Here is a 13,071-nt window from a genome sequence, read left to right on the forward strand (position 1 = left end):
GAGCGAGAGAGTAGGATTATATCGGAATGAACAAGGGGGTTTTGCTTGCCTGGCACTTTTGAAGATAACATTGAGTCTTCATCAGTGTCAACGATCACATCATCGGTATCACGTCTATCGAGAGGGGACAAATACCGGCAACACAGAAGGGAACACAATCAATGCAATGCACAATATGATGCATGATCATGACATGGCAAAATGAATGTGTTTTGAGCCAATGCAACTAGCAACAGATTAAATGAAGTTGGTTTGAATACAAGATTCAAATTCAAACTCCATATGTGATTATTTAAATGCCCTTTATTTGATTTGTGCTAAACAGCAGCTATAAGTTGTTCTAACATGCATGAAAATGGTACAGATGGATTCCTTGAATTTTTCTGATAATTTTTCATATATAAATTATTTAATTTGGAGTTACGGTTAATTTTCTATGAATTTTAGAAGTTTATATTCATTTTCTGGAATTTCAGAATTAAATTAAATCCAGAAAACATTACTGCGTCAGCATGACGTTGGCATGACGTCAGCAAGTCAACAGGGGCCGGCTCGGGTCAAACCTGATGTGTGGGGTCCACACGTCAGTGACACAGGGGCTAATCCCGCGTTGACTCGGGCTTTGACCCGCTACGGGGCCCGCTGTCAGTGTCACAGGGTTAGTTAGCAGGGTCATTAGCCCCTAACGACGACGCCACGTCAGCACGCCGGAGACCAGCTGACGGCGACCACAGAACACGGCGGGGCACGCCGGACTTGCGCTAGAGGCGTCAGTTTGGCGCGCTGAGGGCACCAGGGGATGGCCCTTGCTCCCGCGCATCCAGAGGACCGAGTGGGAGGTCGTGGGGTCGCCGGAACTCATGTCGGCGACGAGCTTTGGCGGCGATGGTGTTCGGTGGTGCTCGGGCGCGTCGCTACGGTGCATCAGTGAGCAAATGGAGAGGCTGGGCAGCACCTGCTAGACATGGGGAGCACTAAGAGCAGCTCAGTGAGGCCAGGGGAGCACGGAGGCTATGCGTGCAGCAGCAATGGCGGACGGTGGCTTCGGTGCTCGTGGGGAACGGCGCTACGGCACGGAGGGGAGCATGCTGAGTTAGGGGAGAGGGTCAGTGACTCACGACGATGACGAGGGGACGCTCGGCGAGGTCGGGGACGGTCCGGAGCCGGCGAATTTGACGAAGATGGCCGGCGGTCCCGAGGTTGAAGAAGGCATCGAGGGCGGTGTTGTGGCACGTCCGGGGCCTCGTGGCTCGTTGAGGAGGTAGAGGGAGGACCGGCGGAGCTTCCTGGGGCGTCGGTGAGCCGTGGGGTGGCCGGTAGCCACGGTGGCTCTCGTCGGTGGCGGCGGCTCCGTTCGGTCGCGGGAGGGGAAACAGAGGAGCGAGGGGGAGGGAGGTCCAGAGAGCGAGGGAGAAGTGAGAGGGGGTCGGGGCTGCGTGGCGTCGCGGGAGGGACCAGGGAAGGAGGAGGCAGCCAGGCAGGGAGGAGGTGGCCTCCTCGGCCGCGCGCGTGCGAGCACGCAGCTGCTCCCACTGGCAAGAGGAAGACGACAGGGGGGGAGTAGCGGTGGCGGGCTGGGCCGGCTCGGCCGGTTCTGGTGGGCTGCACGGGTGAGGCCAGGTAAGTCCTTCTCTCTCTCTCTTTTATTTTTTTCTTCTGTTTTGTTTTATTTAATTTCGTTTTGCCACTGTTTTGAATTTTAAACAAATTCAAACAATGCCAAAAACTCCTCTGAATAATTTTATTTGGCTAGATGGACTTTTCCAAAAGCTCATAAAATATTTCAGGGGTATTTGAAATTATATTCTAATTATATGAATATAATTCAAATTCAAATAGCTAATGATTTAAATTCAAAGTCCCAAAAATAAATCCTTAAAAATGTTCAATATTTTGGTTGGGACCAGAACCCTTACCAAAAATTATCAAACATTTAAGAAGAGCCTTTTGGAGCAATGAATGAGATTTCTAGGGTTTTTGCCCCTCTTTTATTTAGGGTTTTGAGGCTTCCAATATTCCTCAATTCAAGTTTCAAAAATATAGACATGATGCACACATGAAGCTAGCCTAGAGCAATGCCAGAAGCTAGGGATGTGACACCGGGTAACTTTGTTTTTATATTATGATCATAATTTTTAGGAAGGAAAGGGTATCACTCACACTCTTTAATCATTCTGAACAAGGGAAAAATGAATCTCGATGCACACACGGAGTGCTTCTTGATGGGACAGACTCTAACTGATAAACCGCAATTATGTATAGGCACTTCAAATTAGACAAATCGAGCACTTCTCCATGGAACAGAACCTGAATTTGCGGTGGAACATTTCCTTTCTGAATTTCCTGCTTTCTCTATGGATCCACAAGCAGTCAACCAGATTGTCCAAACTCTCTTTCAGTTCTTTCTAAAATCTCAACTCACCAGCAAGAAAACACATAGGAAGTTCAGTATTAGTGTACACTCATAACTAATGGCAACTGGAAGAACCCAAGAGAAGACGTGTGGACCCACCCATTGCAACAATCACCAAGCCGCCGCGGTGTCTCCTCGACATCCACCAGTAGTGTTGGAGGAGGCAATTTCTCGTCGCCCGGTTCGACACTGGCCACGGAAACCTTGAAGACGTTCGGGGGGATCGGCCGGCTGTGGAACAATGGTTCCTTCGGCTTCATTATCGTCTCCTTCCCCACGTCCAGCTTCTGGTCGCCGATGGTGTACAATATGGTGCACGGGGTTTCGTCGGCCTGCAAAGAAAAGTCTGCGACGTGAGACATCAGAAAGGCAACGAAAATGGGAGATTATACATTTATATTGAAGGGGGCCGGTGTGACAGATACCGTGAGGGCATCGAGCTCAGTCAAAGACGAAGCACCGTCGAGCACGTCCGATGCGGGAGCAGGTGCGGGAGCCGGTGCGGGAGCAGGTGCTCCCAAGAAGTCAGCAAGGGGAAAGTCCTCTGCATTTTTTTCTGGATTTTGCCTTGTCCAAGTGATAACGCCCGTCACCAAGGAAGTAGACAAATCTGCAACCACCTGTTTTGCGGCAGCTACCGCTATTGCGACTGTTTGAGATGATTTCTTCTCAACCGTAATCTCAACCTTCTTGTCGATGTTTTCTTCAGTTAACCCCTGTCTTTCCTTTCTCTCCTCCATGGTCTCACGGTAGTACTTCTTCCACGTGGCGCCGTCTCCGGCACCGTGCACGCGTCCATACGACGGTCGAGTATCCACCGGTTCTTGTTTCAATATATTCAACGCCCGGTTGAATGGAGTGTCCCACTTGGGCCTCGCGAATGCCTCAGACGGCGAGTCGCTTTCGGCCGCAATCCGGTGCTGCTCTCTCTACAAAAGGCACAAGAATCATTTACAAATATGACTAATGTGTGCAGTCGAATTGATCAGAAACTAAAATTACCAGCAGTCTCTTGAACTCCATAATGACCGGTGTTGTCTCGTAAACCTTCTTCACTGGGTCCCAACGTTGTCGGGCCCTCAGGACGTCACGCTCCTGCGGGACGGTGAAATCCGCCAAGGGGTCTGGGATGCCCAGACTCGCGGCTTCTGCGTCCTCCTTGGCCAATTTGGACCTCTTTCCACCGTAACCACGGTTTCCGAGGTGGTGGCTCCCAATGTTCCTCTCTTGAAGCTCCTTCATGTACTTAGACTTGTTTTTGGCAGCTTCGGCCTCGCAAGCCTCCTTGAATATTTGAAACTGGTCTTCCATAATTGTCGGATTATCCTTTACAATCTCGGAGTATGGTTCCTTCTTCTTGATGATCCTTGCTTTCACTCGAGTTTTCCAGGCGGCCAACGCGTCGCTAAACTTGGTCATGGCGTGTTTGTTTATCTTCTTCATTGCCGTGTCCTCGTCTGGATCTTGATTATCCTTCTCATTCCGGCCTGGGAACAAGAATATCTGGTGAAACTTCTTTAGGAGGGAGCTCCTCATATTTTCTATCTTTTGTAGTTTCTCATCGTTGATGGTGGCGGTTGTCTGTACGATGCAGCCTATTTGATTGCCGTAGCACGAGCGAGCTTCCTCGAGCGCCTTTGGCTCAAAAATGCCGTCGTCCACCTCCGTGACCACCAGCCTAGTAGTCCTGAGTTTGTTAGGAAGCCGTTACCTCTTTGCTTTCGGTTCTACACCGGCTCTGCTCCCCGAGGCAGCACCGGTCTCAGTCTCAGCACCGGTCCCGATGCCGGTCTGAGTCTCAGCGCCGGTCTCAGTCTCAGCACCGGTCTGCGTGTCGGTCTCAGTCCCCGATGCCACTGGTGGGCCCAGCAACAACATCGGTTGATCGTCGGTAAGGCTAAAAAATTGGTCTGCCGCCCGGTAGGCGTCGACGCAATCACCAGAACCCTGTCCTTCATCGTTGCTAGCCATGTTTTCTATGATTAAATCTAGTCAATTAATTCTAGACCTAATAAACTGAATAATGACATAAAAAAGGCCTATTGTTTTGCAGGAATGTTGACTCCTTCCTGTTGCGGCAAGTCCCGGGCACTCGATATGTCCTAGTTTGTTGCACAAGTCATGCCGAAATTCACGGAAAATTTCGGCATGACCATTGCTAAAAAGTGGACAAATCGAGAACCTGAAATTTGCCGGAACAGAAATGAATCAACATTCCGGCAAAACATAGGCCACTCAGCATCATTCCCTGGAAACAACAAAGCCACTTGGGCACAATCGAACCACTTCAATGAAAAGATATAACATGACCACTTCAATGAAAAGATATAATGAACAATAAAAGTCTAGGAAGGGATCATCTTTAAAATAAAATTTGCCTAAATTCTTTTCCTTCACTAAACACTTCTCTGCCTAGGACAAAACCCAAATTATGTTGATCTAGCTATTCCTCTCTCTCACACAAACACACATTATTATCTCTAACCCTTCTCTGCCTAGGACATAACTCAATTAAATTGCAAAGGAACTCCATTTCTCTAACCCTTGTGACCTAATGCTCTAAAATAACATTTTCCTCTAACCTAGCCAACCTACTTAACGTAGCTTGTTAATCCAACGAACCTAATTAACCTACCTATTTAACCTAGTTAGTTAATCTAGTTTACCTACATAATTAACCTAATTAAACAAGTTAACGCAGCTAGTTCTCTGTCAAAGCCCTAAATAAATTTTTGCACTAATTAACCTAGATAATTAACCTAATTAAACTAGTTAACCTGACTAGTTCTCTGTCAAAGCCCTAACTAATTTTTGCACTAACCTAGATAATTAACCTAATTAAACTAGTTAACCTAACTACTTCTCTGTCAAAGCCCTAACTAAATTTTTGCCCTAACCTAGATAATTAAGCTAATTAAACTAGCTAACCTATGCATGAGAGAGAGAGGAGGGGTGGGGGATTACAGAGGATGGCTCTGGTGGTGGCGAGGGAGGCAGTGGTGGCGAGGGAGGCAGTGTTGGCGAGGGAGGCAGGGGCGTCTCCGGTGACGGCGAGGGAGGCAGTTCTGGCAAGGGAGGATCCAGTGGCGTCGACGGCGGCTCCAGTGGCGTTGATGAGGCCGCGCGGCTCCGTGGCATTGGGCGCGGCTCCGGTGGCGTCGACGGTGCACGGCTTTGGTGGCGTCGATGTCGGCAGGAGACGACGGTGAAGTGGGGCGACGGCGAATTGGGAAGACGGTGGCGAGGTGGGTCGAGGGATTTGGGGGAGAAGTGGTGGACGGGGGGAAACGATTTTTTGGTTAAGTCAAATTTAGCGGCAGTGCGTTTCGCGAAACGCGCTATAGCTAAGATAGCTACAGCGGTTTTCACAAAACACACTGCTGTTATAGCTATGTAATTTTCTTCCATTTTTTATTTTCTTTTCTGTTTCTATAGCGGGGGTCTAGGACACGCGCTGCAGCTATGTTAGCTATAGCGCCTCTTACAAACACACGCTACTGCTATGCCTTCCTCCGTTTTTTCGCTTTTTCAATTATTATGCTTTATATTTTATTTTTTCCTTTCTCCTTTTTCTATTTCTTTCATTTTCATTTACTTTTCTATTTGTTTTTCATCTTATTTTATTTCCATTAGTAGTAGCGCTCTTCGTAGGAAACGGGCTACTACTTATACCGTAGCCGTAGCGCGCTTCTTCCAAGCCCGCTACTGCTATGCGTATCCTATCATTCTACCAACGGGAATATTAGTAGTAGCCCTTTTGGCACTACAGGCGCTGCTGCTAAGGGTGTATCTGTAGCGCGGTTTTTCCTCAGTCGCTACTGCTATCTAGCACTAGCGCTCTTTTTTAACCCGCGCGTTGCTAAATTTTTGTGTATAGGCTTTTCCCTAGTAGTGAGGGAATGACTTTCCTTCTCTCTCTATCTTCTGCCGTGGTCGAGTTTTGAGTCTTACTCAACTTTACACCTTGCAATACAGGCAAGAACCTTTTCTTTGACTGATCCATTTTAAACTTCTTCAAAATCTTGTCAAGGTATGTGCTTTATGAAAGTCCTATTAAGCATCTCGATCTATCCCTATAGATCTTGATGCCCAATATATAAGTAGCTTTGATAATCCCCAAATGCAGGGAATCATTGTAGCAATTCCTAAAGGTGGAAGTGATAAGTATGGAGTGTCGAACCCACAAGGAGCTAAAGGTAAGATCAATATTCTCTCAAGTCCTATCTACCACTGATACGACTCTATGTACACCGAACATTTGCTTCCAACTAGAAACGAGAAATAAAACTATGTTGTGGGTATGAAGAGGATAACTTTGCATGATATCGGATAGCTAAATTATAAAAGTAGGTGCAGTTATCATAAAGTTGGAATATATTACTAAATATTATAAATAGCGAGTGTGGAATAATGATGGGTCGGTATGCGGAATTATCCTAGGCAATTGTTAACAAGACCGGTAGTCGTCATTGCAATTTCATATGAGGGAGAGGCATAAGCTAACATACTTTGTCTTCCTGGATCATATCCACTTATGATTGGAACTCCAGCAAGCATCCTCTACTACTAAATATCATTAAGGTAAAACCCAACCATAGCATTAAAGTATCAAGTCCCCTTTATCCCATACGTAACAACCCCCTTACTCGGGTTTATGCTTCTGTCACTCAAGCAACCCACTATAAGCGAATCATAATCGTATTGCAACACCCTACAGCGGGAATCCCTCACGCTTGCGTGACATGGAGGGCACAATAGGACATCACCAAAATAAAACATACAACTCATACCAATCTAGATCATCAATCAACCCAAAGACAAATGATATCTACTCAAAACATCATAGGATAGTAACACATCATTGGATCATAATATGTGGCATAAAGCACCGTTTTCAAGTAGGGATTACAGCGGGGTGCGAGAGAGTGGACCGCGTAATGGAGATGAGGATGGTGATGATGATGGTGATGTTGATGAAGACGATCACCGCGGCGATGATTCCCCTCTCGATGGCACTCCGGCACCATCGAGAGAGAGGAGGAGAGCTTATCCCCCTTGTGCTTCTTCCTCCATGGCCTTTCCCCTGGTTGGGGAGGTGTTCCACCTCTGGTCCTTGGCCTTCATGGCGATAATGGCCCTTCCAAGATCCTCCTCCATGGCCTCCGGTGATGATGGTCCCCTCCGGCAGGGTGCCAGAGAGGGCCTAGATTGATTTCTCGTGGCTACAGAGGCTTGCGGTGGCGGAACTCCCGATATAGGTTATTTTCTGGAGGTTTGGGAATTTATAGGAGAGGTTGGCATCGACAACAAGTCAGGGGGCTCCACGGGGAGTCCACGAGGCACAGGGGCGCGACCCAGGGGGGTGGGGGCACCCTCCACCCTCGTGGGCCCCACGAGACTCCCCACAGGTAGATTTTTGTTCCTGTATTTTTTATATTTTCCACAAAAAATCTCCGTTGATTTTTAGCACATTCCGAGAACATTTATTTCTTTACAAAAACAACACCACAGTAGTTCTGCAGAAAATAGCGTCAGTCCGGGTTAGTTCTAATCAAATCATACCAAAATCATATAAAACTATTGTAAACATGGCATGAATACTTTATGAATTATAGATACGTTGGAGACGTATCAAGCTTCACCGAGGTCTTTCACTGCAAAATTCTTATTCAAGTATGCTTTTATGCTATCCATAAATTCTGTATCATTTGCAGTCGATAATATGTCATCAACATATAATATCAGAAATGCTACAAAGCTCCCACTCACTTTCTTGTAACTACAGGCTTCATCATAAGTCGGTATAAAACCATATGCTTTGATCACCTCAACAAAGCGTATAATTCCAACTCCGAGATTCTTGCATCAGTCCATAGATGGATTTCTGGAGTTTGCACACTTTGTTAGCACCTTTAGGATCAAAAAAACCTTCTGGTTGCATCATATACAACTCTTCTTTAAGACTTAAGCATTTGCCAAATTTCATACTTATAAAATGCTGCAAGTGCTAGCATGATTCGGATAGACTTAAGCATCACTAAAGGTGAGAAGGTCTCATCGTAGTCAACCTCTTGAACTTGTCGAAAAACTTTTGTGCCAAGTCAAGCTTTGTAGATGGTGACATTACCATCAGTGTATGTCTTCTTCTCAAAGATCCATTTATTCTCAATGCCTTGCCGATCATCGGGAAAGTCCACCAAAGTCCACACTTTGTTCTCATATATGGATCCTATCTCAGATATCCTGGCCTCAAGCCATTTATCGGAATCTGGGCTCAACATAGATTCTTCATAGTTCAGAGGTTCACCTTGGTCTAATAACATGACTTCCAGTACAGGATTACCATACCACTCTGGTGCGGATCGTGCTCTGGTTGACCTACGTGGTTCAGTAGCAACTTGATCTAAAATTTCATGATCATTATCATATGCTTCCTCTCCAGTTTTTGTAGGCATCACAGGAATGGATTCTATGATGTGCTACTTTCCAATTCGAGAGAAGGTACGATTACCTCATCAAGTTCCACTTCCCTCCCACTCACTTCTTTCGAGAGAAAGTCCTTCTCTAAATGGTTGCATTCTTGGCAACAAAGATCTTGCCTTCGGGTCTGTGGTAGAAGGTGTACCCAATTGTTTCCTTAGGGTATCCTATGAAGACGCACTACTCCGATTTGGGTTCGAGCTTATCAGGCTGAAGCCTTTTGACATAAGTGTCGCAACCCCAAACTTTAAGGAATGACAGCTTAGGTTTCTTGCCAAACCATAGTTCATACAGTGTCGTCTCAACGGATTTAGACGGTGCCCTATTTAACTTGAGTGTGACTATCTCTAATGCACAACCCCAAAACGATAGTGGTCAATCGGTAAGAGACATCGTAGAACGCACCATATCGAACAAAGCACGGTTACGTCGTTCGAACACACCATTACGTCGTGGTGTTCTAGGTGGCGTGAGTTGTGAAACTATTCCATATTGTTTTTAAATAAAGGCCAAACTCGTAACTCAAATATTCGCCTCCGCGATCAGATCGTAGAAACTTTATTTTCTTGTTACAATGCTTCTCCACTCCACTCTGAAATTCTTTGAACTTTTCAAATGTTTCAGACTTGTTTGTTTCATTAAGTATATATACCCATACCTACTCAAATCATTTGTGAAGGTGAGAAAATAATGATACCTGCCGCATGTTTCAACACTCATCGGATCGCATACATCAGCATGCATTATTTCCAATAAGTCATTAGATCGCTCCACTGTTCTGGAGAACAGAGTTTCAGACATCTTGCCCATGAGGCATGGTTCACAAGTATGAAATGATTCATAATCAAGTGATTCCAAAAGTCCATATGCATGGAGTTTCTTCATGCGCTTTACACCAATATGACCTAAACGACAGTGCCACAAGTATGTTGCACTATCTTTGTCAATTTTGCATCTTTTGGCATCAATATTATGAATATGTGTATCACTGTGATCGAGATTCAATAAATCATTGACATTGAGAGTATGACAATAGAAGGTTTAAACAGAGCAACAACTATTCTCTGACTTAAATTAATAACCGTATTGCAACAAAACATGATCTATTCATATTCATGCTCAACGCAAACACCAAATAACATTTACTTAGGTTCAACACTAATCCCAAAGGTAGAGTGAGTGTGCTATGTTGATCATATCAACCTTGGAATCAATTCCAACACTCATCGTCACCTCGCCCTTAACTAGTCTTTGTTTATTCTGCAACTCCTGTTTCGATTTACTAATCTTAGCAACTGAACTAATTTCAAATACCAAGGGGCTACTACGAACACTAGTAAGGTACACATCAATAACCTGTATATCAAATATACCTTTGTTCACTTTGCCATCCTTCTTATCCACCAGTGACCATTTCCTTTGCAGTAGAAGCACTCAGTTTCAGGCTTGGGTCCAGCTTTGGGCTTCTTCATGGGAGTGGAAACTTGCTTGTCATTCTTCTTGAAGTTCCCTTTCTTTCGCTTTGCCCTTTTTCTTGAAACTAGTGGTCTTGTTAACCATCAACACTTGATGCTCTTTCTTGATTTCTACCTTCGCTGAATTCAGCATCGCGAAGAGCTCGGGAATCGCTTTCGTTATCTCTTGCATATTATAGTTCATCATGAAGTTCTAATAGCTTTGTGATAGTGACTAGAGAACTCTGTCAATCACTACCTTATCTAGAAGATTAACTCCCACTTGATTCAAGCGGTTGTAGTACCCAAACATTCTGAGTACACGCTCACTGGCTTAGCTATTCTCCTCCATCTTGTAGGCAAAATACTAGTAAGGGGTCTCATACCTCTTGACATGGGCATGAATCTGAAATACCAATTTTCAGTTCTTGGAATATTTCATATGCTCTATGGTGTTCAAAATGTTTTTGAAGTCATGATTCTAAGCCGTAAAGCATGACGCACTAAACTATCAAGTAGTCATCATATCGAGCTTGCAAAATGTTCATAATGTCTTCATCTGTTCCTACAACAGGTTTTTCACCTAGCGGTGCATCAAGGACATAATTCTTCTGTGCATCAATGAGGATAATCCGCAGATCACGGACCCAGTCCGCATCATTGCTACTATCATCTTTCAACTTAGTTTTCTGTAGGAATATATCAAAAGAATATAGGAGCTATATCGCGAGGCTATTGATCTACAACATAGATATGCAAAAGTATCAAGACTAAGTTCATAACAAATTAAGCTCAATTAATCAAATTACTAATGAACTCCCACTTAAATAAACATCACTCAAGTTTATCTAAGTGATACATGATAAAAGTCTACTAACCCATGTCCGATCATCACGTGAGATGGGGTGGTCATCAATGGTGAACATCCCTATGTTGATCATATCTACTATATGACTCATATTCGAGCTTTCGGTCTCAAGTGTTCCGAGACCATAACTGTACATGCTAGGCTCGTCAAGTTAAACCAAGTATTCCCGCAAAAAAGGTTTAACCCAAGTATTCTTCAAGGGCAAAACTGTCTTACACCCATTATATGTGAACATAGAGTCTATCACACCCGATCACCATGTGGTGTCTCAACACAACGAACTGTAGCAACAGTGCATACTCAGGGAGGACACTTTTACCTTGAAATTTAGTGAAGGGATCATCTTATAATGCTACCTCCGTACTAAGCAAAAAAAGATGCATAAAAGATAAACATCACAAGCAATCAAAATATGTGACATGATATGGCCATCATCATCTCGTGCTTTTGATCTCCATCTCCAAAGCATCGTCATGATCTCCATCATCACTGGCTCAACACCTTGATCTCCATCGTAGCGTCGTTGCGTTGAGGTCGTCATGCCAACTATTGCTTCATTCTACAACTATTGCTAACGCATAGTGATAAAGTAAAGCAATTACATGACGCTTGCGCTTCATACAATAACGAGACAACCCTAAGGCTCCTGTCTGTTGTCGATACAAAAAAACATGATCATCTCATACATCAACAGATATCAGATCATATCTTGACCATATCACATCACAACATGCCCTGCAAAAACAAGTTAGACGTCCTCTACTATGTTGTTGCAAGTTTTACGTGGATGCTACGGGCTTCTAGCAAGAATAGTTCTTACTACGCATAAAACCACAACACTGATTCATCAAGTTTGTTGTTTCAACCTTCTTCATGGACTGGCCATAGTCAAATTTGATTCAACTAAAGTAGGAGAAATCGACACCCGCTAACCGCCTTTATGCAAAACTAGTTGCATGTCAGTCGGTGGAACCGTTCTCATGTGCGTGGACATGTGAGGTTGGTCCGGACCACTTCGTCTCACAATACTGCCGAATCAAAATAAGACGTTGGTGATAAGCAGTATGACTATCACCGCGCACAACTCTTTGTGTTCTACTCATGCATATCATCTACGCATAGACCTGGGAGGGATGCCACAGTTGGGAAACGTTGCATGGAAAACAAAAAATTTCTATGCACGCGCAATGATCTATCCAAGGAGATGCATGGAAACGAGGGGGAGAGTCTGTCTACGTACCATCATAGATCGTAAGTGGAAGCGTTTCACAACGCGGTTTATGTAGTCAAACTTTCTTCGCGATCCAACCGATCGAGTAACGAACGTACGGCACCTCCGCGTTCAGCACACGTTCAGCTCGGTGATGTCCTCCGCCTTCTTGATCTAGCAAGACGGCGAGGTATTGGATGAGTTCCACAACACAACGATGTGGTGACATTGATGGTGAAGTGATCTCCGCAGGGTTTTGCCTAAGCACTATGAAAATATGACCGGGGATGTAAACCGTGGAGGGGGGCACCGCACACGACGAGGCAATTGTCTGTTATGTGCTAGGAGCCCCCTTCCCACATATATATAGGTGGGAGGGAGGGAGGAGCAGCCAAAGGAGGTGCCCAAGTAGTAGAAATCCTACTTGGGGTCCCTCCCAAGCCGCACCCCTTTCCTTATTTGGAGTTCGGGGAAAGGTAGGGGAGGGTGGCACCCCCCTTTCCTTTCTCCCATGAGAGGGAAAGGCGGGAGGGGCTAGCCATCCCACTTTTCCTTCCCTAGGGCTGGCCAAACAAGGGAGGGGGCGCACCATCCGCCTTGTGGGTTGGTCTGTCCCCTCCTTTGGCCCATACGTACGACCCATATC

This window comes from Triticum dicoccoides, chromosome 4A, assembly GCF_002162155.2.
Source record: "Triticum dicoccoides isolate Atlit2015 ecotype Zavitan chromosome 4A, WEW_v2.0, whole genome shotgun sequence".
Classification (NCBI taxonomy): domain Eukaryota; kingdom Viridiplantae; phylum Streptophyta; class Magnoliopsida; order Poales; family Poaceae; genus Triticum; species Triticum dicoccoides.